The sequence below is a fragment of the Chelon labrosus genome (genome assembly GCF_963514085.1).
Source record: "Chelon labrosus genome assembly, chromosome: 3".
In the NCBI taxonomy this organism is placed as follows: Eukaryota; Metazoa; Chordata; class Actinopteri; order Mugiliformes; family Mugilidae; genus Chelon; species Chelon labrosus.
The window spans coordinates 7,497,156-7,521,477 of record NC_140339.1 but is presented as its reverse complement, the minus strand read 5'-3'; the positions used below and the strand labels follow the sequence as shown (position 1 = coordinate 7,521,477).

The following is a 24,322-nucleotide window of genomic DNA, read 5'->3' as shown; positions in this document are numbered from 1 at the left end:
TATGGACACATATCTACCAGATACGCGTTTGCATTTCCTTCCTTATTTGCCACTACCTTAAATCTCCATTCATCAACTAGTCACTAGTCCTGCCAAGCCATATTCACAGCAAGGTAAACATGTTGCTGAATAAACTATTTTGCCAAAGACATCAGGAGAGAATACAAATACATGTCGCGTGTTTAGTTTAACGGTATTCATAAAGTCCTGAAGTGGCTCATAAAGCGCTTGTGAATTTTATTTTGAAATGTGAACGAGGGTCGTCGTTGCACATCAAACCCGTTAGCTCTTGGTTTCAGAAACGACCACGTTCTCTTTGACGCCGCCGTACTTCTGAGGCCTCACCGCCCAGCTTTTATTCATAATGAAACTTTCAGGCGGGCAGGTGTGACAGACTGATTGACGGATTACTGCCACCTTTTGACTTGAGCAGTTCAGATATGTGTCACACTGGAACCTAGACAGCGTTGTACAGAGCATAGCAGGCCCATAGTGTGTACAGAAGATGCGTAAGTACTGACATAATTGTCGAAGTTCCCAGTGCTTTTTTAAATGCCTTTTTTAAAGTCAGTTGTCCCACGAGGGTCTGGGAGTTTACCAGCCAAGACGTAAGTAAAAATACACTCAGATTTGTTTTGACTGTGACCAATAGTACCTAAATTTTATCTGAATTATCAGAAAAACCACTGAGTTGATCTGGAGGCAAATGTCAATGCAAGGCGCAGATAAACCAGTCATTTATTATTTATTATTAGAATTAAAGATTTTCTTACCGTTTTTTTTGTTGTTGTTGTTGTTGTTTTTTGTTTTTTTAAATCTCGATTTCAAAAGGGCCTGCTCAGTTTTGTCTTATTTGACGTACTTCCTGGTTAAAACAAGTACCGACGCTGACCAGGAATATGTCTGCAGGGGAGGCCTTTTTCATAGCTCTTACGGTTTTGTATGCAGTTCAAACACACCTCTAGAATAAATACGAACGCTTGTTCAATAGATGGATTTTTGATGGCCTTGACACGCTCGATCTGAAAATAGCTCATATGGCACGCGTGGACATTTTTTTCCCTGCATTTAAATGAGACTTTAAGGTCTATAATTAGACGGTAGGTTGCATTCGATGCAACGTATTTGCATCGGTTTCACGTTGGATCTGTTTTTTTTTTGTTGTTGTTGTTTTTTTTTTTTGGCTTTTATGTCTAAAACAGTAGGAAAAACCAAAGATTCATTCTGTAATAAAATACAGGTTATTTTAAATTATATCAGCATCATATCAGGAGTATTTCGTGTCACCTGCGCTTGGTAAAAATAAGTATGTATGAAACTTGAAATGACTTCAGCTTGTAGCCACAGTATGGATGGATTTTTTTTTAATATAGAGGCGCTCTTATTGATGTATTGAGAATATAGTTGAACAAAGGTGTTTAAATGAAAGTAAAAGCACTCATACATTGTTCTCTTACTGTGCTGCTGAACCAAATTCGGCCTGTTGCTAAAACTGTAATCCCTCGACACACTACCTGCGCTTTACCTGTGTATTTCCTGTGGCTGTTTGCTAATTTACCATATTTAATTTTAGTACAAGATAAATTCAAAGATTTCAGAGGAAGTCTCCCTTGAATGAACAGCGCCACCCTCGGCAAACAGGGACTGATCAACTTGTCAATTTAGAAATAAATCTTAGATAGTCAGCAGTTTTATTAGGACTGAAATTAGAGAAGAAGTGATTAAAGAATCCAAGATACATCCCAAACTGTTGCTTCAAGATTATGTATGATTATACCCAAACTATTTCTTGTGGCACTGTTGCATAATTTGGGCACACACTTTTATTCATCCAACAAAAGCGCTAAATTGTCCCTCACGTCGGTTTGTCTTGTTCCAAGACCGCTGGTGTTCACACTAAACGCTGATCATGCAGCACAAAGTAGAGCTAATTTCAGATTAGTTACGAGTTCCAGTTTCGGTACTGCGCAGTGTAAATATTCCTTTTCCTTGCTTTGATCCAAATTTTCAGGGAACTTTGCCAAATCAAACTTGTCAGTGCTTAAAAAGAAACAAATAAAGCATTGCTGCCCGCAGAAACCGAGCGCTGTTAAATCTCTGATGACTGATTGAGCCAACAGTGATGTCTGTCAATATGAGCCGAGAGCCTCCTGTGGATTAGCATTTGAGTGGAATTTCATGAAAGGTATCCTTACCTTTGCGTTGCAAATTGCTAGCGGTAGATAAGGTTTAATTATTTCCAAGAAGTGAATGTAAATGATTCAATTTGTGTGTGTGTGTACATAACAAGCTGTGTAAACCTTGTAGTAAGAAGAACGAATTAGGTTACAAATGCAATCAATTAATAACTAATAGCCTGCTTTCAATGTGGGTCAGAGAAATGAGAAGAAAAAATAGTGAATCCTCAAACGTGATAAGTTGAACACCACGTACACCGGTCGCTTATCCATCAACGTATACGCCGCTGTCAAGGAGATGTGTGCTGTGGACAGAAATCAAAGCTAGTTATATGTAAACTATGATAAAGTAACGCACTGAAGCTTGAAATTCCTTCAGCTGTGAAAGTCATTTCCCTTGAAAAATCCCCTCCGCTCATCTGTCACAAAATGCAGAAAACAAGAGAAATAGTACAGTCACTGAATGTAAGTAATATCAGTTCCTGTGTTCGTGTCTGTTTCTCTTTCATTTCTTCCTTCGTGTCACTGTTGGCTCCACGAGGGGGGAAATTTTCCACTTTATTTTAAGTTGATTAAATTATAAGACTAAGAGCAGTAAACTGTATTTAACAGCGGGGCTCCTCCGGGGTGATATTCATATGGACTTGAAGGAAAATACTAGGTTGATTACCTTAGCTTAAAGCCCTGCACTTAGGTGCAGATTTAGCGAATGGAAAATCTGCTGACATTCTGTGTGGCGCGCGCGTGTGTACGCACTGACGTGGGGGAAGATGTTTTTATTTGATTCAAGGTCATTTGGCTGTGCTCAGGTTGGGGTGACATTTGCTTGTGATCTCATTCCTCATGGAGAGATGCATCACTCTAGGGCCGAGAGTTGTTTCTCCACTTTCCTGGCACAAATGACTCCTCATTCCCAGAAAAGGAACATACTAATGCTCTCGCTCTCTCTCTTTCTTTGTCTCTCTCTCTCTCTCTCTCTCTCTCTGTGTCTGTATCGGTCATACACTGACAACATGTGCACGGAGACTGCATCTCCTCATTGAATGACAGTGTGAATGTACCTCATCAACGAATGAGTCACTCTACTACTCTGCTATTATGATGATTTCTCCCTTCTGTGTATTACATCATGCAGCAGAGGGTTCTGCTCAGTTACATTCACCACAATAAACAATCTCCAAGCACACTCATTTAGACTGCGCAGGGGTTTATTAGTCAACCTTGCATGGAAAACATTATTTGGATCTTTCAAATCACTTTTTCATCCGGCTAGTTCCCGTTTGCGCTGCAAAGCCTGTCGGAGAATCGTAAAGCTGACATTAGGAGGGGGATAGAAACACTGGTGCCACAAAAACACTTGTAACCTCCCTTACCCGACCTCCTGTGGATGTCTCTGGGGTTGAAGGTCATGAATTAATGCATATTTCTCTGTCACATGGATTCCCATCTGCCGTTAGGTGCAGCTCAGAATATCGGCTCGGGTCCGCGCGCTCGCTACAGCAAACCCCTCTCAGTATAGGAATAGTGGGATGGCAATCAATAACAGCGTTCATCTGGCATAATTGCAGAATTTTATGTCAGGGAGAGAATATGAGTGTTACTGGAGGCACAGCAATATTCTACATTTAGCAGCCACAAATTGGTCCCTTGTGCTTTAATCACACAGGCAGTTCAAATCATTGACTTTTCAAATCATTACATCTCACAAGGCATTGTGTTCAAGACTACTGATGTATTGAAAAGGACGCTACAAAGAGAAGATACTACATGGATGGGGAGAATAATTACAGTCCGGTTGCAGGGTTTCTTACATTAATCCAAAACAAAAGATTAAATTAAACTCAACTGTTATAGCGGTGTAAGACGTCGGAGGCAGAGAAGAACAATAGCGGCTCGACTCATTCTATACAGGCTGAACATTGTCTTAATTTAATTTATTGGGTGTTTATTTAATACTTATTATGTAGGACACAACAGTAAGTGAGGACTAATTCAATTGCGTAAAAAGACATCCTTAGGCCAGTTTTCTTGTGTGTGTGAACACTATTTTAAGCTCCATTTATGGCGCTCAAATTAAACATCTCAGAGTTGCTGGAAGCTTCTTGTGTTAATGGAATCCCACATAGTGGATTGTGTGGGGAAGAGAGCAGATGAATCTGTATTCCCTGAATGTGTCTGGGCAAAAATCAATAAATGCAAGCGCAGCTCCTCGCTTCTGATGGCTGTCCCTGTCTTTGCATGGTGGACTAATAGAAAAATAATAATTAAATTTAAATCACCAGATTAATTTGTTTTCCATCAGTCTCAGGAGAGATCCTCCTTTTTTTTCCTGTTTCTTTAGTGGCTCATTATACTTTCTAATCAAGACAAAAAAAAAGTCCCTCTTTTAGACAGACATGCTGTCTCCCTTCCCCCCTTCTCTTCCCTGTGGTGTGCTTTCTCGCATTGCAGTCATTGTGCTGGCACTTATTATGTTACAAATGACCGAGGTACGGCAGGCATTCTCAGTGTGCATGCAAAGAGGGCCCACCCTTCTATGCATCTAGCGCCTTCTCCTAATGACGATGCTCAGAGTGCCCCCCGACGCCACCCCATGCAGCCCTCTCCCCCATTCCCGCCCCCACGTGCTCTCTTTAATGAAGATTCTCCAATGCAATTAAAAAATCCTTGCTTCTTGCTGCTACTGTATGACAAACAGAGCCACTGTCATTCCTCACAGCCTGTCACTCCTGCTATAAGAGGCGGAGGAGATGGAGAAATACACCAGGGTGCCAGTGGCTAGAGAGACAGATAGAAAAGGATTGTGCTTGTGTGTGTGTGTGTGTGTGTGAGTGTGTTTGAAGAAGAGCAAAAACCCCCCGTCTCAACAGGTAATGGAAAGGGGCAGAAAGAGAAAAATCAATGACCAAAGAACATGGAGAGCAAGCGTATAAAATGGCTTTAACTGCACACCACAAGCTGAATAAGGGGTTCTGTGTCCATCCTCCAAACTCTGGCGATCATGAATGTTTCATCACACACACAGACACACACACACCTCAACATTACCTTCTTTTTTTTTTTTTTTTTTTATTATACATAAATGTGACTGATTTTCTGAGTAACATTTGTGCAATTCTTGCAATGGCATCAAAACATTGCAGTGACATTTTTTGGATGTTGTGACATAACGGCAGAGAGAGAGAGAGAGGGAGAGAGAGAGAGAGAGAGGGGGGAAGGCAGAGGGACAGAGAGAGGGAACGAGCGTGAGAGAGAAATCAAGATACATTTATGATCATTTATAATGTTTATGAAGCATTAATATGAATGTGCCCGTAAACCAACACTCCATCACTCCGCTAACAATGAGTTCATTGTTTGCATGTGATTTATGAGGTGTCCATAAACTAACAGTGAACAGTTTGTTAATCCGGTGTAATACCTGTTAAAAATGGATATAACCAGTGGTGATGTGGCAGAAAGACAGAGAGAGAGAGAGAGAGAGAGAGAGAGAGAGAGGCACCGGTTGGCTCTGGCTGTGTGACCCATCTTCATCCTCATCAGGGTGGGGCATATAAGAACAGTTGCCCACTCCATCTGCAAAAAAAAAAAAAAAAAAACTCCCCACCAAAACCACCACCGCCGCCCCACCCCACCCCCTTGTTGTTTTCCAGTTGAATGAAATAATCTTCCCCCCGTCTGGAAACCCAGTCTGGGTCAGAGGGCCTGCGTTCAGCCTGTTGCTTATTGTGTGTTCAGAAGAGGAGGTAAAGCATACAATTAGGCACAGATGGCTGTCTTTGCCAGGCAATGTATTGATCCCGTCCCGAGGAAGAGCCATCCCATTTCGGTTTTTTTTTGTTTTTTTTTTTTGTTTCGCAAATGCCTTTCTTGTTTAGGTCCCGCATGAAACCGATTTGTATTTGTTTGATCATGTGTCTTCTTCTGAGGGATCATCGTTTAGGTATTTAACAGGAGGCATATAGATAGATAGATAGATTCCGCTTTTTAAAAACAGTGCAACAATATCAAGAAAAGCTGAAACATTAGTCGAATAGATGAATAAACAATAAGTCAGTTGACTGAAAACACAAGGTATGATGGTATGATGATAGATAGATAGATAGATAGATAGATAGATCCAGTTTTTAGTTTTTTAAAAGTGATTGCAACGTTATCAAGAACATTAGTTGATCTATCTATCATTGTTCATCAGTAAAACTATTAGATCGATAGATAGATAGATAGATAACTTCCAGTTTCAAGTAAAGCTGAAACATTAGTAGAATAATTCATTAGTCAGATGAAAATTAATGAGCAACAATTGTGATGAATCTGTTCAACCATTCAAGTTATTTAACAGGAAGAAATCAGCATTTTTCTTTTTGCTCTAATTATTTATTCATGTATCACCTTTCATAAATAAATCCACATAAAGATTAAAAAAAAAAGACGACCGTGCAACTTTTCTTTTTATCCGCAGTCTGCAAAAAATAAATATATATATATATATACCACATAGGTGCTCTTTTAATGCAGTAAATATATATATGTATATAAAAATGTAAAGTTATATTTGCCCTAATAATATTTATTAAAATAAGTTGGATAAAAGTTGGGATACGGTGCATTAGAAAAATATAAAAAAAAAAAGAAAATAGCGAACGGTTGTTTTCTTTGTTGTGTTTGTTTACTGGCGGCGGACAAACATATGACGCCACTAAACAACATCATAAATAAAGTTGCATCCCCCAGTCGGTGCCGTGAAGCTAATGACAATGTCGCAATTTAAAGTAATAGCGGTCAATTACTGTATCCTTCCTTTTTACTACGGCCGCTGCACAAATAATAAGTTTTCTTTGTGTGGCAGTAGTGAGCTGACGTCAGGTCGGTTCCTTGAAGTGGAGCTGAATAAACCTTGAGAAGAGTCTCCTTCAATCTGCTGTTAGTAACTAACACACACACTCACACACACCGAGACTCAATTACTGCCCAATTCCCTTCTTTATCATTCGTCCACGACCTCTTTCATAACCAAAGAGGGGGAGAAAAAAAGCGAGAAGAAGACGGAGCCGAAGTGTTATTTGAACTAAAAACGCTGGAAATAAGTGTAAAGTGTCGAAACTAAAAAAAGGTAAGAGTGTGTTTTTTTTTAAATATATATATATTTCACTGACGCTGTTTTTTCGCCCCATCACAGAACGCGAACAAGCGATGAGCTGCGTAGAGCTGCTGCTGCTGCCTTTTCTAGTTTCTTAGCTTTCTTTCTCAGCGTGTGTAAACTGCTTTATCGCCAGTTTTCGCGTTTTCTCGCCGCCTTGTGATTCATTCGGTCGCCGTGTTTTGGTCGTCGCTAAAGTTTTCGCCTCTTTAACGTTAAAAACCAAGTGTTTTTTTTTTTTCTTCACCTCTTCTTCTTCTTCTTCCTCTTGAGTGCTCGCTGACCTGATAGTGGGAATCGTCTTTGTGTCCCTCTTTTTTCTCTCGCACCGTTCACTCTGTGGCATTTCTGATAACTTCTCTTATCTCGGGAGAAATTTAACTTTTTTCCTTCTTTAAAGGGCTTCTTGTTTTGCGTGTGCGTGTGTTTAGTTTAGTTCGGGCTTTTGTCGACCGTGTGAACGCGGAGTCGCCGGGTTTTATTGGTGTATTTCGCTTTTAATTCTTGTAACCGTCAACCGTTAAACTGCGAGGCTACTGGACTACCGTTGGTCCTCGCTCGTCCGTCCGTTTAAATCCATCCAGTTTTTAATAGTCGCCCCCCTCCTTCTCCCTCTCTTCTCTCTCACACAAACACACACACACACATCGACGCCAAAATACAACAATTAGCGACAAATACATAAATATTCCCTTCGGTTTGGATTAAGTTGGACGTTTAATGTTCATTTCTCGTTCCGCGGCGGTTAAGAGTTTGAGCTTTTTTCTTTTTTTTTTTTTTTTTATGTCGTGTTGCTAGCCAGCCTGCTGGGGAGCTGCTATCGCGGTCGCTTCCTCAAAACCGACAGGCGAAGCTAGCGAGCGAGCGAGCGGGCGAGCCGCCTGGCCGAGTTGTTGAAATTTATCCCTTTGTGTATATTACAATATCCTCCATTTTTTTTCTGCCCCTTCCAAAACAACAAGCCTCTCGCCATCTTGGTTGTTTTAAATGCGTCCCTCAAGCACCCCTACCTTTCCTATCTCTCTCTGTCTCCCTCTCTCTCTCTTCCCCTCTCTCATACATACACACATACAAACACACGGGATACTTTAAAAGGAAATGGATCCAAGTTTTTTTTTCTTTTTTTTCTCTCTTTTTTTTTAAACAAAAGTTTTTAGACTTGTTTGAGAAAATCGAGGCGGAGGTTCGCGTCCCGGTTAAGGCGGTTTTGATAGATTGTGAGGGGACATTTGAAGACAGTTTTATCTAAAAGAGGGGGGTATTTTTTGTGTTTGTGGTGCTTTAAAAGCAAATGTGTTTTATGTCAGGATGGGGATTTTCTTTTTTTTTTTTCTCTCTTGCAGAGGCAGGTGTCCGTGGTGGTGTTTTGATACAGTCACAGTTGAAACATGTCTGTGCTATTTTGTGCTGTTGTTTATTTTGATGCCTTTTGCAACTAAACATGAATGAATGAATGAATGAATGAAAGAGGGAAGGAAGGAAGGAGGAGGGAAGGAAGGAAGGAAGGGAAAGATATTAGGCCTAATTAGCAAGAATCCTATTAAAGGAAGAACAGTTACCGTAAAAATTTAACTGGATGTCACAACCACATAACTGTGATTAAACATCCTCTGAATCACAAAAGAACATGATCGCATGCACACACACACACAAAAAGATTATGACCAATTAAAGAAATGCGAACTGTTTTTTTTCCTGCAAAGTGTAAGACCGATCACAGGTCTGGATCACCCGTGACTGAGGTATACCTCTGGTTTGCAACAGTTTAGATGGTGACCTGTTTTAATTTCTGTCATCCATCTTACAAAAGGTGTCATTTTAGCTCATGCATATGCAGGGCAGTTGAAACTTGATCTCACTTTCTTTCGCTGTGTCCCTGCATATAAGCAGTTTAAAGAAAGAGGAGCCAGGAAAGAAAAACAAACTGAACAAATGCTTTGAAATGGAAAATCTGATCATTTCACCTCCCACCTCTTTTGTTTGCCCGTTTATTGCTGCAAAGCTGGAGTGCAGAGGAGCAGATGTTTAGCCAAACATGAAGGCGCGGTGCCTCTGTCCTTATGGGGACGGCTCTCCCTCCTCTCACTGCTGATGCATCGACATGACAGCTGCTTGATTTCATGGAGCTGCTAAGAAGCCATTAGTGGTATCAGTGAATTGAAACGGAACAGTGTCTCCCAGTTTTCTATCACTAATACAACGGTCTATTGTTAGCATTATTTTTGTGCGGATTTGTTTGAATGTGTGTGTGTGTTTCTGCTTGTGTGAGTGTGTGTGTGTGTGTGCGTGGAAGTGCTGCAGCTGAACATACAAACCGACAAGGAGTATTAATATATTTGTGCAGTGTGTTTTCTCATAATTTGAGAGAGAGCGAGCAAGAGCAAAAGTGAAGAAGAAAAAAAGGGGAACAAATCTGTCGGAGTATGTTTGCCATGTTGGTTTGAAATGAAAGCACACTGTGCTACCTCAAGCACACTCAAATCAGAGATGTCTCTCCTTTGCCAGGCCAAGAAAAAAAAAAAAAAGTCAACTCTCGGTTTGAGTTTTATTCTCCCTCTGCTCCTCTCCCTTTCTCTCCCTTTTCTTAAATTGGAACTGTTGTTATTGAAGAGATAAAGGGGGACTTCCGCTTGACTTGAACATTCAGGAATTAAGGATAGACATAGTTAAGCCCTATTTGCATGTCTACCAAAGTCACAGCAAACGGTTGCTATTGACTAAGCTGATTAGGTGAAATTAGGTTCACGAGCTCTGTGTCTGGGGGTGCTGAATCTGACAGAACTTGGACAGCTTTTGAGAAGACAATCCCATGTGCACACAGGGCTGTAGTCTCTATAATCCTTAACGATTGAATATGGGGCTCTATCTTATTTTTTTTTTTTGCAAGAAACCCATAGTTTACGTTCTTTTGAGAATGAAGTGAAGTGAGATTTATTAGGTGTGCATGATATAACGATCATCGGTATGAGACGGCGCTCGCTTTAACATGTGTTACAGCAAGACCAAAAATCTGTCCAATGTGTCGGTCACATGAACGCGTCATCAGTCCTTCATGTGTACACTGGTGGGCACTTTTTTGACTTTTGCCACAGCCCACTGTTTCGCTTTAAAAATGACAACTGCTGTCCTGTTTTGAAAGTTGTTTTCTTGTGTTTCTGACAACTTTTGTGATGACTGAGTAGAGCTCAGTTCCACATTTTAATATTAACCCAAACCGTGTGACCGTGTCAGCGATCGGGGCTTCTCCTGCTGTAGGGAAGAAGCAGCAAGAGCAAACTAAATCCTGTATACCAATGTACAGCAAAAGTGTTGCCATCCCCTGGCTGATTGCAAGCAGAAAGTAGAGAGCTATAGCGTTATGCCTGAAAATCAGGACACGAATGAATCAAGCAGTGCTTAGGGGCGTTTGCATCTGTACCAAGGAAATCTCTTACACCATAGCTGGCATCAGTAGCGTCCAAAACGACAGTAGAAATGATATTTATTTGAACTTTTATTAAATATTTCTCCTTAGAGTGAATTTATAGCTATTGATCCTATTACTGATCACATTTCCCCTGGGCTAGTATGTGTTCTTTATGTTCTATGTGACTAGATATGTCATAATGTGGCTGACACAGATTGGTACGAAAAAATTAAATGGATTATGCCAGAAACATTTCATGTTTTCACAACCTTGGACGTTCAGACCAATCTAACTTACACATTTTTAAGTGTCTGTGTAAAGTGCTCAAGAGTCCGTCTGTAAATGACTTCCACCCTAAATATTTCATGTCACTGATGTCAGTGCGTTATATTTAGTCGGAGATTAATAAGCCCTACAAACAATCTATTGATAATAATGGCCATCTGGGAGCACTGTCAAATCTCTGCATGTTAGTGCTGACACAGAGCTGTGAAATTTAGAGAGGAAGTAGAGGTCGGCCCTGTGTCAACCAAATGATTCAAGAACTAATGTTAGACAGCGTCCTGAAATAATGTACCAAGAAGCTGAGGACTTTAACAGACTTTTTTTTTTTTTGAAGTAGACATTAATCTTATAAGGGTTAATGGTTCTTTGAAGAGAAGCTACATTTCAGTAAAAGTCCTAAAAGCTTCTCGGCGTTAGATTGATGACTCGTCTTATTGTTGCAGATCAAACTGGTGCTGCTGTGTGTCTGTCTTGGACTACCGTTTCTGTGCTATGTGTATGCGGGCAGCACGCTTATTGATACGCGGTTACGTGGCCTCGCAGGTTAATGTCCTCTCAGCTGGAAAGTTGGTTAGCTCTGCCTAACCTTATGTTACCTCGCTATTTTGGTAACACTGCATGTTCTCAGAATGTCCTGATAATCATCAGGGTACACAAATAATTGTCTAAAGTGCGTAAGTGTCAGACGCTTTTAACATAAGCAGACCCGTCTGCGTCCATCTGTATGGTGACAAACGCGCGCACACATTGAAAACTAATGAGATAGGGCACATATGCCTCTTGTTGTAGAAACAAGTAAACAATCTCAAATGTTAATTAAGACTAAACAAATCAACACCCGTTTCGATTTTCTCCACATTTCTGTGTGGATTACATGTGGTGGATTAATCACCAAACAATAAGCAGTGTAAAGTGCAAGTGGGTCACCCCATGTTGACTTTCAGGAGACAGAAGACAGAGCGGCCAAATTTGGGAGGGAAAGGCGATAAGCTGCTTCTTTGCTGTTCGTCCCCTGGGCCTCTATTTATCATTCAATGTGAGAATTTCCTTGATGAAAGTCAAGGTTGTTTGTGCATGCTCTGTCTCGTTGGGATGCCTGTTTTTCCACCAGCAAGGTGAAAAGGTTGATTTTCCCCCTCCAAAGAGATGCCTTGTTTGGAAAGTCCAGGCTAGTTTCTTTTAATGAAGTCTCAAAAGGTCCTGATGATTTTTCCACTTCAGGGCTGTTTTTGTTTTGTACATTAGTGAGGAGGTGAAAATACAGATGTACTTTGTGGAGCCGTAGAACAAAAAAAAAAAAAAAAAGCACACAAGCACGTATAATTCACCGTGTCTCTACCGCATATTCATGTGGTAAAGACATCGCAGGGAAGGTTATCACTTTATGTGAGCTGAAAGCATCCATTTAATGTGGTCTTTATGAAACATAACAGCGCCTAGAAACAAAAGACATGGCGGCATTATGAAAGCATTTATTTTCTTGAAAAGAAATCACATCAGTGTTATTTGGCTTCATGGAACAGAGACATTCATAGTCTCGTAACATTAGCTGAAAGAGGCTAGATTAGAACAGCATAAACGCGGCGTTATGGATTTCCTTTTCTTGAGAAAGCGCCACGCATAACATTTTTGTTTCCATCCCTGTCCGTCTTGGTTCCCAGCATTTTGTTTCAGCGAGGAACGTGATTACACCCGTAAAAGCTGCTGTTTAGTTTGATGTTTACCACACCTTGACTTTCTCAATCTGTAGCAGGGGGGGCCTGTATTTACGCATCTCTCTTGAATTCTCCCATGCTGGCTGCGCTCAGGTGGGAAAGGATACAAGGAATGGGAAAAGAAATAGGAAGAATGTTTCGGGATGTTGGAATGGGAATGATATTGGTTTCTCTATTGGTGTGCCTCCTGGGTCAGTGGGGTTCTTGATGATACTATAGAGTAGCTTGTAGCAGGCAGGGGAGCTGTGAGCCTTGGTTGGTGTTAAGATGCACGTACACACACACACGCAAACCGCTTGACACACACTCACACATGCTGTCAGAAGAGGCATTTATGCATAGGGACAGGGCGCACACACACTCAGGACACACACAGACGCATACACACGAATGTATGAGATTGTGCCTCGACAGCCCCCATTTATTGATCTTCTTCAGCATTTAAAATCTGGTCACTGCTGCCACAAAGGCTTTTTATTTTAGCTGCGCTGGCAAAGCCTGCTCTGAGCTAAGCCAGAATTTTAAATATTTAACTCCTACGTAACGCCGAGAGGAACGACAGGGATGGGGGAAACAAATAGGAAAGCAGTTTTGAGCTATATGTGTTATTTGTTCACAACCGTGTTTTATGTCGGAACAGACTGATAGGATCAGCTCGCAGTGTGTAAGTGCCACAGTTCAGATTAAAGATCTGCATGTGCGGCACCTTCTCCTTCATAAAGTTTGTATGAACTGAAGGTTGTCCTCCATCTCTCTCCTGAAGAAGCTGCTGAAAAGAAGTAAGCGCAGACTCTGATTTTAACTCACAACTGACCTACATGGCCTTACCCTGTTAGTAGGTGCGTCTGAAATGCAAGCAGTCATTGGATTAGTCATTACTGGACACTCGGGACAAGCTGCTGTTTTTAGCATTTAAAGGTTAAAAAAAGGATACTGATGTGTAGAGAGGCAACTCAGCAGCGTTTAATCTGCACGAGCCACGTAGCACGCTCTTTTACAGTCACCGTTATCTCTTTCCCTAAGTATAGTCACTCTCTGTCTCGATGCAAGCAAGCCACAGTATTAAAACAATTTATTTCCCCTTTTTTTTTCGTCTTAGGAAATTGTGTTCAGTTAGTGCCAGGTGGTGTAGAGGAAATGGCCTGACCAGCTCTGTTCTCACTACATTTCAAAATAATTCGTCTTGAAAAGGTCAAAGCACATTTGAGTGGATTTTGAAATGCTTCTGTATTGTTAGGAAAATGCATGTTGCATCAGGGTTACTCATTAAAACACGGCCAGGCGGTCAAACCACAAGGTTTTCCTCATCCAGTTCAACCTGCCGCCGCCGCTGCTGCTGCTGCTGCTGTTGTTTTTCTCTTGTCCAGCCATGAAAGCCTAGCCCCGCTCGGTCTGTGGCATTGTCCCGTTTTCCCCCCACTCTGTCTGTCTCTCTCTCTCTCTCTCTTTCGCTTTTGCTCTCTCTTTCTGAACGATGACACTGAGAGACAGCTGTAACGTGAGACGCCTCTCGATCCTGGCAGGGGCTTCGAAAGCCGAGGCAGAAGGGAGGGAGAGGGCCTTTATCTGAGACTGGGGGCGCTGACCTCCCTCATTCCCCTTCTCTTTTTCTCCTCCTTTCTCTCCCTGTCTCTGCGTCTGCTAGCATACCACATCCTCCCCCCACCAACAGAAGCAAAGACTGCACTCTTAAAAAAAAAAAAAGTGTAATGAGAAAACACTGTCTCCTCATAGCAAAGAAAATCTGATGAATGAAATAACCTGCGTTGTTCCCGTTTACACCGTTTAAAGTTGCAATGTCGCTTTTAAATACCCCGTCTCTGGTCAGTGCTGGATGGATGTAACTTAACGACAGAATATAGTGGAGGGATGTTTGAGTGACTTACGTTACTGATCTGTGTAGGGACGGGGTTTTGTGTGTGTCTGCGTGTGCGTGTGGATGTAGATGGAAACATCCACACATCCCCTGGACTCTAGGCTATGGCTGCTAAATCCTCTGTGAGAGCTCCCGTGTGTAATCCAAACATTTAGAGCTAATTTAAGCATGCAGGCAGGAGCAGCATCCTTTAGGAAACAACAGCTTTCTCTCTCTCTCTCTCTCTCTTTCTCTCTCTCTTTCTCTCTCTCTTTTTCTCTCCATCCTCCACTGGGTGTATATGTGTGTGCTACGTGTGCATGTATGTGTGTGTGTGTCTTCTTGTCGCTGGAGGGAAATGAAAGCACTCAATCACTCACCTGTCAGAGTACTTCAAAATCTGTCCATAACAGAACCACACACACACACATAAATACGCACACACACGGACACACACGGACACATATGTGCATACACACTTTACCCCTGAGGGTTTGACAGGACTGGCCCTTTATTGACTCCCTTGATCAAGGAGACAGCAGATCCATTTAATAGAAGCTCCACACACACACACACACACACTCACTCACAGGGCACTGAAATCAAAGTGGATTCACATCTGCTCTCCACACAGCTCCACTGTATCCTTCTCCTCTTGTACAACAGAGCTGGTAGTCATTTAAAACTGTTGCTTTATCGGGTGTTAAATTAAATTCCGAAGGCCAGTGCTAATAGACGTTGTGACGTTTTTCACGGCGGGTTTGGCCAACGCTCCGTTTGGCCGTTACACCAAAACAGCTCTGGTTCGACGCTTAGCCGCATCTTGAGTTGCTGCGTGGAGTGCACTCGTGTCATGATACAAACCCGGCCTGGGTTATAGGCATCTTCTGTTGGCCCTGGCCCCCCGTGCTCCCCAGTTGGCTGCCATGTTTTGTGTTGAGCGTTTTGGAAGGCCAGTTCGCCAAGAGGGTGCTGGGAGGAGACGTGACAGCTGTGTTGGTCACGGCTACTCTGACCTTCACACGTCATCTTGATGGATCATCAAGACTGCAATGATACGCTGAACCTGTTGTGTAGGACCGTGCTAGCCTGATTATCCTCTGGTGATGATCTGGTCACATACTGTTCCGATACACATATCAAAATGCAACAGGGGACAGTCCACCAGAAAGGCCTGTTTGACTACACGGGGGTTTGTGTGGCGGTGAAAAGCAAGAAATTTAAGTAGATTCCCGTAATGCAGCAATGGGCTTTGTGCCATCAAGATAAAAGTTATCATGGCAACACAAAAACACGCGTAGACAACATACGCAGACAAAAAGAGAGAAGCACACAATCGAGCCTGATGTTTCATGCACATGTACATTCTACCTCTCACAAATGGATTGCACTAATGCGCTGAGCTTTTCACCGGTCTCAGAGCGCTTCACTTCAGTGTGTGGTGTAACCCGTTCCCTTGAGATGGCACTTGCTCCATCAAGTCAAGGAAGAAACCATTTAGTGGAATGACAAACACACACACACAAGTATTCAAACACAGCACCAGGAGGCCGGGAGGATTTGAATCGCACAAGTTCTTTAATGCCTCCGCCCCGCTCCTTTCTTTGCCCCCGCGAACGCACACTTGATCACATACAAAAGTACTTGCGCTGAGATTCCATTTTGTCAGCTTTCAGCCCCAGATCATGTAACGATAAAAGATGCTGCCCTGCAGTTAAACACTGCCAGTAAATCACAGGGCAAAGAAAGCTGCGAGAAGCACTTATTTTTAAGCAGCATGAGAGACCACACTGGGGGGGGAAGGGGTTGAGACAGATAGGGTAAGACAGAAAGAGAGAGAGACAGAGAGGAAGAGAGAGCTTCTTTGTGCACTGTGTACTGGTATTGTGTGTGATGAAGAGATGAATCACTGCTATTTAGGGATTGGTTTCCTGCAACTGATTGTGTGACGACTCGGTGGCGGACGGACTGTCAAGACTTGCCTGTTTTGTTCTTGGGGGCTTCAGGAAAATGTCTGCGGCCAAGTCCCGCTAACTCACTCCCACAGGGCCCGGTGTGCCGGAGATCAGCAGAGACAACAGAGGCAAACACCTCAACCAGTGTCGCTCTCCTAACAAGGCATCAAATATTTAAAAGCAAGGGATTTTAGACCAGTCGCAAAATGTATACCTCCAGAGTACACTTGTTTTCCATGTTTAAAGTTTTTTTGTAACGTATTGTCACCTGTCTTCCTTTCTTTCTTTCTTTCTTTCTTTCTTTCTTTCTTACAGCGACTGTTACAAAAGCCTCACATTTAACCCTGTGCAGATGCCTGATAGCTGTTGTGTGAATCCTAAACTAAAGTCAACATCTGTCTGTTTGGCCGAGGCAACAGGGGTAGATTAGGGAAACCAAACAAGACGGTTCAGAGCGACGTCATAACAGTTAGCTTGTTCACTGTCCATGTGCAAGCATGCCTAAAGTTTAAATGCAGGTAATTATGACTTTGCAGATTGTTGCTGTTTTTTTTTTTTTGTTATTTTTTTTGTCTTTCAAGTTAATTATTATAGCTTAGGAGCTCAGTAATTTGTTGGATCAATTTGCCATAGACTACGGGAAGTCATTTTTTTCCATGCGTTCAGAAATACAATGCTTTCTCATTAAATGAATAGTTTTTAAAAGCAGACACGTTCCCCTTTTCAGCATCTACTAAATATATCTAGGATTTGGAGTATAAGGACAGTAGTCGGCATCTATTGATCCTGTGTTTTCTATGTTTTATGTGCCAAATAGTCTGTTAACTATTCAAAAAAAGATTAATCAGTACAGGGAATAACTGTTAGTTGCAGCTGGTGTGATTTATGAGGACGTTACCGTTGAATAAGGCTGCGGGCGTTAAGTCTCAGGAAAGAAGTGTGTGTGCATGTGCGTGTATTGTGATTTTTTTTTTTTTTTTTTTATCCATCTGCTATTGATGTAAAACTGGTAAGATCTTAAAGTAAAATGAGGTTAATAGACTAACAGCCTGATTCTCAGTCAGGCAAATGATGGCAGACAGCACTGGCTTTCTTATCCAGTGTAATTCACCTGCTTCGTGGCTGGCAAATCATTTTTTCTGTGCTGAAGTCCTATGAGCAGAGATCCTTTAATCATCCACTAATAGGCCTTTATGAAAAAGCTGAAGATGAATTCAGCCTACCTGGCTCTGTGTTATCACTATCACCGCGATGAGTTATCAAAGTATTTGTGTGTTCCTGAAGTGTGTTCCATGTGCATGTGCGTGTTTGTCTGTCTGTGTAGATAATGAAGGGAGCTATTACAGTTCGATCAGTTCAGTTATTATCAACACAGTCAGTCTCAGTGATAAATTGAGCTATAATGACAGACGTGTGTTGCATTATGTACCATAGACTCTGACATGACTGGAGGGCATCTGCAGAAGACAAAAATCACTCGGGCTCATTTCTTTTTTTTTCATTTTCAACAAGTGACATTTACAGAAATTGCTGAAGCTCTGCAGGAAAAACAAAAAGCAGAAATACCATAATATATGACCACATTCGTGCCGATGAAGCATCCGCCAGACTTTATTCTGTTGCTGTTGACCAGATGGATGTGTTTACTGACAACAAAACCTTGTTAGATAGCTACCCACACATGCTGTAACACTGTGTTGGTGTGTCTGGAAATGTCTGGAAGAGTCGGCTTCCATATGTCTGCATGCATGTGTATGAGGAGGCTACAAGTTTGTTGCGGGTGAATTTTGAAGAAGCGCACCAAATCACGCCGTCGTAAGTTACAGCTACAGTTCTCACCGTTAACTTCTTCTGCATATTCAAGAACAAGTTATATCAGCCTACGTTAAAGTTGTAAAAATCGGTGCGCGTTCCGTTTTATGGCATACAAAGCAGGGTGGTGTCTGTTATGGTGAGCTGCTCAGATTAGGCTCAGACTGTAAGTGCACAGGAGGGCCTTCGAGACAATGCACGAGAGATGGGCGTGAGAACGCTGGCAAGGCTTGGTTCTCTACAAGAACCGTCTTGTGTTTAGGGAAAAATATCCTCGCACTCAAAGCTCCAATGTCTAGATCCATTTCTAACAAACAGGTTTTGCAAGAAAGGGCCCAGGGAGAAAGAGACTTTTTGTGGGTGTGAGTATCTTTTTTGTGCGTGCGTGTGTAGCCACAGCTGTGTTTCAGACGTCACCGTATTTTTTTTGTTTGATGTGTCTGAAAAACCACAAGTACTAAGCTGTGTAACTGTAACTTTGATATGCAGGTAGTTTTAGGGGCTTCACCGCCTCTCGGGCTGTCGAAAGAATACTAAATGACACCGCATATATTCAAACAATTGCACTATGATACGAAGCAAAAAATGTTAGAGACACATGCTCATGCTATGACTGTTTCTGCCTTTTTCTCTAGGTGTTGCAGCAGTTATGTCAAAGAGCTGAAGACATCTCTAACAGTGAGTACACGGCAGACTAGATAGTTTCCACATCTTCTTCTTTTTCACTCTCTGCCCCCGATTAATGTTTGAGCGTTGCAAAACAGTTGATGCGTGTCCTTTCTTTAAAAAATCTATATTGTCACACACTTCTGCTTTTACATTTCTTTTTTTTTTTATGGCACGCCAGAACAAACTTGCAGACTCCTCCAGTTTCAGGCCTAATTTGATTTTCATTCATTCAGCGAAAGAGGATGTTTTTTTGTTTTTTTTCTCCCCCAATTAAATTTAACAAGAGCCCCTTGAAAAGCAGTTGTTATGATTACATTACAAATTCGGGGTTCATTCAGTGAATCAAGCAATTAATTAGATTTCTCCCATTCTAATCAGAATATTTGTATGAAACGTACGCGCCTAATAAACATCCTTTGAGTTTGCTATCTGTTCAGAGCCGACGCTGAATGTAAACGGTTGTTAGCCGTGCCCCGACTGTGCTTCTAGGTTAGGATCCTGGATTGTGTTTCTGTGTGTTGCAGCTTTAATCTCCTCCGTCCTCCGACCCTTTCTCTTCTCTTTCTTTCTGTTTTCTCACTCTGTCTGTTTGTGAGAGCAAGCTGTACTCTGGGGCGCGGCAGCGTCCTCAAGGCTTCACTTCACACACACCAAGGTGGCAGTTTATTGTTCCACACACAGACAATGACTTGCACTTTCTCTCCTGCCTGACTTGATGGCCTTGTGTCTGTGAGAGCGCCACCAGATCAAATGGGATCTTTTATAAGAAGTTTTTTTTTTTAACTGAATGCAGAGCTCAGGGAAATACTTGACTGTCTTTTTTAGCCTTGTGTGTTACCAGGCCTGATTCTATCAAGTCTAACCGTTGCTGCTTCATCTCTGGCTGTGAATGATACATGATATCCTTCTGCAGGTTGGGGCAAGCGGGTTGTATCATTTGTGATAAGTATTGATGAGTCCTCTCCTGGGGAATCAATTTCTAGGGGGGGTGTTGCCTCGTAGCTCAACCCCCGCAGCTGGCTGCTTCTAACCGTTGTCTTGGCTGCCTGACTCTTCCTGCAGCCCCATAGAGAACAAGCACAGCAGAGCACGGGGAAAGATGGAGCTCATCCAAACAGCTATGGTGTAATTAGCTGACATTTGTTGCTTGGAAGACAAGGGAAGGAAAAAGGAAAGAGCTGCTCGATTCAAACACCCAGAGGAATATGCAAGAGCGAGAGAAAATGAAAGAAAGACAGAGAAATGTGTCTAATGGCACAGAGATATAATTATATTACATTCATGTATGTGTGTGTATCTCTCTGTGTGTGTGTAATTGTGTGTGTTATGAACCCATTGAACTTTATGTGAGTATTTATGTCACTGGTGTTGTGCCACCAGAAGGCATGAACCACTGGTCCTCAGAAAGGACTATTAAATATATTAGGATAAGAATTACCCTTTCTTTTTTCTTTTTTCTTTTTTTTGCTGAGAGACAATATCCTAGTCTGCTGTTTAGCGTTCTTGTTTTGTAGAGCATGTCTTAAGGTATTCAACTACATCAGCTAGACATTACACAACTGAGCTACACAGTACCCATATGAAGCAGTCATCCACAACCGGGCTGATTCTCCGGTTCCAGGAAGGTTGTGCACGTGCGCCTGTGAGTGTGTGTCTGTGTGTGTGTGTATTTGCATGTCTGTTTGTGTGCACGCGTTTAAGGGAGAGTGTTGTAATGCATGTGGACTATCTGTACTTAAGCCAAGGTGCTGCGTGAAAGAGCAGCAATGCTTACGCAGCCCCCATCTGCTTGATCCAAGCTTGAAATGCAATGCTTTTTAATGACAAAATACTGAGTGGCTGGGAGGTGTGTGTGTGCAGAAAAAGGGAGGTGTGTGTGTGTGTGTGTGTGTGTGTTGCGTGAGTGTGAAATAGAGAGGAATAAAGGGAGAGGGAGAAGGAGAGAGAAAAACATCTCGAAGGTCAGGAGCAGCGGGCGGCCGTAGGGGAGAGACACGTGAGACAGAGATAGTCTTGCGTCAGCCCCACAGCAGTCCGTTCTTTATGTGTGTGTGTGTGTGTGTGTGTGTGTGTGTGTGTCCTGTGGGGCCAGCATTTCCATCCGCATCCCACCGTGTGTTACAACGGAGCAGCATGCCAGTGTTTCTATTCTTATATTCTGAGTGTTTCAAAGAAGATAGATAGATAGATAGATGGATAGATGGATAGATAGATGTACAAATTACTGTGTGGAATTACTTTGGAGCAGTCAGTCATTGAGCTATAGATAATTTTTTACATGGCTCTTGTGACAGTGGAAGGGGAAATTACACCTTCTAGCCTGAGGGGAAAGAATTTGTGTGTCTCGCAGCCTGTCACAAAACCTGAATAGGGTTTCATCAATCCCAGCAACTACTATCATTTTTCAGCTCTTATTCATGAGCCCGCTTTGTTTCTCACCGTGTCTTTTTCCCAGTGCCCTTTAAACTGGTGCTCCGCTAGATTGGAGAAGTGTTGGAGATAACGTCTAAACATTTAGTACTTTGTACTTGCCTCGGAGCTAAGATTGTTAAAAAGCTGCTGCGAGATTGTCCTCGGGATAGGGAGCAGCGTGGTTTTCACAGACGCACTCCTGAATTAGTTGGGGCTTACCCATCCGTGTCTTTGTGTGGCCTTCGCGCTCACCCACGCTTTTTCTACACACACACACACACTCAAGAAAACACTGACCCGTTCCCCTTCTGCCTCACTTGGCCCGCGTGGTCTCCACAGTCCTGTAACCACACTTTTGATTCACCCCCACTGCCAAACAGCCTCTGCTCTCCTTGTCCCCATGAAGGGCTGCAGCGTGGGGCGAGGCTGCTCTTTTACAGACCCTTGTGCTATGAATCACTGCTCGCGCCCAGGGAGCCTCAGTCCACTCGGGGGCTGCCTGCCCGGACCATAATGTGCGTGGTCATGAGGGGGCCATTTTGAATAGAGGCCAGACAAAACAGGAGCTGTGAGCTTTCTCCTAGAGAGGGCAACAACAGGAGCGATGTGCGTGTGTGTGTGTTTGTGTGTGTTTTAATGTGTTTGTTGTAGTAGGAAGGAGTTGTTGTGCACACAGTGAGTTTAGGTGTCATAATGCAATATACTTGTTTACCAGTAATTTATGAAACATTAGAAGAAGACCTTTAAACCCCATCACAAACCTTTTAGCTGCATACAAACAGGATTGCAATTTGAGCTCTTGGACTCAGCCCTAATGCCTGTTTGACTGTTAGAGTTGCAAACAAGTGATGATCCAGCATTTGCCATCACTTGCACTTACTCACCAACCTACCTATCCCATCAAGTGCCATGACAAGTCAAATATTTCACCTAAGACGTAGTTTATTATCACCGAGCCGCTTGCGAAGTTGTCGGTGTCTGGTAAAAATCTAAGAACGTTATTATGTAATAATATACGACGACTCTAGATCCGTTCACATCTGTCACGTTGCTAATTGTGATCTAAAAGTAGTCAGCTTTATTTGCCATGTATATACCATATGTAAACATACATACAAGGACTTTGTTCTCTGCTTTTAACCCGTCCAGTCAGCACACTTGGAGTTGTTAGCAACCATGCAAGGCACCCGGGGAACAGTTTGGGTGTTTAAGTGCTTGCTCATGGCGCTTCAGTCATAGTAGAGGGTAGAGGGGAGCAAACCAGTGAAGAACCGTCCCTGCTTCTCTAATCACTGGGCCACAGCCCATACAGTTTTGTATTTTATGATAAAGTCCTAATCTGTTAAGACCAGCTAAATGCCTTGCTATAACTATTAGTAATTGCTTATCATTAATAGAATTATTATTAACCAACTTTTATATTTTCGGCACTTTTTGAACTGTGTGCACGCATGTGAGTGTTGCAGGGTTACGCATTTATGGAGATAATTAAGCAGACCACACACACACACACACTCACACTCACACAAAGACACATACTTACCCGATGCCAGCTGTTGCCCTATGAAAGCCTCCAGGTTTATTGGGTCTATCTGCTGCGTTTATGGCTGAACCACAACTCTTCAACTGTCTTTATCCCCTTAGTCTCTGTCTCTGCTGTGGCCCCTTGTTTTTTGACATCCTCGCCAGCTTCCTGCCCCCTAACCCCCATCTCCAATCTGCTTTGCTCCGTCCCACTTCAAACACCCACACCCCAAACACCTAGTGCTACGGACGGGGTTTCTGCCTATAATGCGTACCTGTGGCTGGGAATAGTTTGTCCCTGCTGGGCCTGTGCGTCCCGGGGCCTGTCGGCCAGGCCGGGTTGTAACCTGGATACAGCTGCAGTCCAGAGGAGCCATTAGCAGTGCCAGGAGGCCCCCAGCTCCCAGTGAGAGCTCATTACTGTTTCTGTGCAGTCACACTTCTCCTATGAAACACAGCAGCGTGCCTGGTGAAACTAGCCAGGACATTGAGCCTCAGGGAAACCATTACAGCTTGATTTGGAGTTCTGTGAGAGCGAGGAAGAGACAGAGAGAGAGAGGTTTCATCGAAAGAGGAGAACGAATACCAAGAATGATATTAATCATTAAACACTTTAAGCTTTTCATGTACTTAACTCTGGGAGTGTGAGTATCTGTGTTTATTGGATTTGATTTGCTCTGTGTTCAGTGTGTGTACATGTGTTTGTGTGCTCTCTGAGGCCCAGTTCAGCTGTCTGGTCTGGTGTGCAGATGGCCGAGTTGGGGCCTGCTGAACAAGATAGCCTTTTTCTTTTCTCTGTGTCTTTGTCTGTACTCCTTTCCTTTCCTTTCCTTTCCTTTCTTTTCCTTTCCTTTCCTTTCCCTTAACTTTTTTGCTAGGTTTCATTTACCAGTTACATCCCTGGCTGCCTCCTCTCTTTCATCACTGCATCTGCTGAGGGCCATCTTGGGCAGAAGAGAGTTTTCCACCGCTCTATTTTCCCTCTCCCTCCTTCTTTATGCGCCTCTCAGGGCTCAGTGCGGCAGCTATACGCGGTGGCTTTGGAATGAAATGTCTCTTAACCGAGCCATGTGCCCCGGAGCTACGGTAATTGCAGGTGAAATTCAGCTTCCTCTTTAAAATGCCATCTCTCATTTCCAGTTACCGGCCCCCTCCGTATCTCTCTCTCTCTTTCTCCGCCGCCCTCCCCTCCTGCCGCTCTCTCTCCCTCTGGCTGTCTTTCAGAGGCGTGTGAATCCCTCAGCCCCTGTCGCGTCTCTCTGCCCCAACAGACACTCCCACAATGCACAGCGCTGATGGTTGCACGGTGATATCAGCCATGCAGAGGAAAGGGAGGGCCACTTCCTAGACACATACACATTCAATATGTGTG

General features: G+C 42.8%; 1 protein-coding gene across 14 annotated transcripts in view; it reads left to right on the top strand.

Moving 5' to 3' along the window:
- Positions 1-6,805: 6,805 nt before the first annotated feature.
- The window catches only part of LOC311485491 (bromodomain adjacent to zinc finger domain protein 2B-like), a 63,322-nt gene continuing 45,805 nt past the window's right edge, over positions 6,806-24,322 (top strand). For 12 of the 14 annotated variants that reach the window (XM_084540932.1, XM_084540936.1, XM_084540931.1 and 9 more), the window contains exons 1-2: positions 6,807-7,290; positions 18,981-19,023. The gene's annotated coding sequence lies outside the window, so the exon portion shown is untranslated. Of the gene's footprint in view, positions 7,291-18,980; positions 19,024-24,322 lie in introns of all 14 variants that reach the window. The other 2 variants (XM_084540933.1, XM_084540942.1) reach the window with 1 other exon arrangement.